This window comes from Echinops telfairi, unplaced genomic scaffold, assembly GCF_000313985.2.
Source record: "Echinops telfairi isolate 266 unplaced genomic scaffold, ASM31398v2 ScPeMD7_9;HRSCAF=40, whole genome shotgun sequence".
NCBI classification, from domain to species: Eukaryota; Metazoa; Chordata; class Mammalia; order Afrosoricida; family Tenrecidae; genus Echinops; species Echinops telfairi.
This window is the reverse complement of record NW_022103906.1, coordinates 98,813,127-98,814,950: the sequence shown is the minus strand read 5'-3', so window position 1 is coordinate 98,814,950 and position 1,824 is coordinate 98,813,127.

The following is a 1,824-nucleotide window of genomic DNA, read 5'->3' as shown; positions in this document are numbered from 1 at the left end:
ACAGCAGTCACTTGAAAGATAAGATAGGAAGCTGAGGAAGCCGGGGGTTGGGGGGGCATGTGATCGAATCCACAGCAGTCACTTGAAAGATAAGATAGGAAGCTGAGGAAGCCGGGGGTTGGGGGGGCATGTAAGATCAGGCTGATAAGGGAATAAACATGGTGAGGATGGTGGCGCAGAATGTCAGGAACGTCAGGGACCTGTGAATCTGGCGTGTGGATTCTCAACAGTACCCATAATTTAAAAGAAAAAAAGGTGAAGCGTGTATATGAATACAGTAGCCTCAAGACTTAAAGAACAACCTTAACTCCAATGCAAGTGTTGTCAGCTTACCTGGATTCTCCTGCCTATTTCAGTTCTATAAAGAACTTCCTCTGGATTGCTAAGACTTTTAAATGAATTAATTAATAATGAATCACTTTCAAAAGTCATAAGCATTATGTAAATTATAAGAAATTAGCATACCAAAGAGTAACTTCTCATTATTGTAGAAAAGCTTTGGCAAAAAAAAAAAAGTAAATAGGACTTTTATAAAGAGAAAGAAAATATGCCAATCTACTTATAGGAAATAAAAAAGATATACGCCTAGTTCCTTTGCTCCTCACCAGCAACAAGATGCTTAAACTGATACCTGCCCTGTATATAATTAGATAGGCAGGAACCTATATAAGTCAGGGTGTAATACACTAAAAGGTCAAAAACAGCACTTCAGTTTGGAGATCAGTCAAAAACCTCCGTGGGCTGTGAAAGTAACAAAAAACCACTCCATTTCTGAACCATTTATAAACACGCCACACAGGGGCTTCTTGGGAAATGGAATTAAGAGATGGCTCTTCCACAAACTTTCTGATGCCCTCTCAAATACAATAAATACACAGTTAACTTTCACTCCTAGTGCTCTGATCCATTAGCAAGATGCTCTCTATAACTGTTGTTCCGATAGTACCTATGTGGAGTGTGGGTACTTTACTGTTAATTAAAGCTTTGACTTTATTATTAATAGAGTACAGAATTCACATATGAACCGAATGTTGACTAATCTCTTGACACACTTCAGTCTTCCCGGGTCCCCAGCAGTGAACAAGACCGGTCGCATAATAAACAGCCCAGGCACATTAGAATCGTATATTGGAAATGAGCTTCCTGAAGGTGTAAGAGCAACATTCAAGATAAAGACAGCGCGCCCAGTAGTACTGCTGGTAACGTCCCAACGCTTTTCCAGATGAAGTACATCTGAGAGTATTTCAAGAGAACTTCTCAAAGTGAATTCCTGGATCTAGCCTGGGGTTAGTTCAATGAACTTAATTTACCCATCAACTGCCTGAAATTTAAGACAACAAAAGACTTTTTTCTCTGAATTAAAAACGGTCCTCTTTCCCCACCATCACTGCTTGTTTCTCAGTGAACATTTAGACCTTCCACTGAAGCAAACTTCATGTCTCATTTAAACGCAGTCCTTCCACAATGAGGGTCCTGTGTGGCTGGGGGTGGGTGGGGGGAGAAATGGAGGAAAGACGGTAAGGGGGGCTTCCTTCTACAAAGTCATAGCTTTCTAGAAATCCTATCATTAGTAATTCGCCGTGCCTTTCTTTGCAACCTCTAAAAGTATTGCCTCTCTCAATAAACCACAGCGGGATGCTGACTGTCCCGGAAGTATCATTTCCATCGACCCCATCATACCGCCCCTCTCCCACATCCAGCTGTCCACAGCTGAACTCAGGCCCTCGGGACGCGTCTCACAGAGCGTCCCCGTGGGGTCGCACCCAGGGACGCGCGCCGCGGGGGGCAGGACCACTCGCGCAGCCTCGACGGGCACAGCCGTGG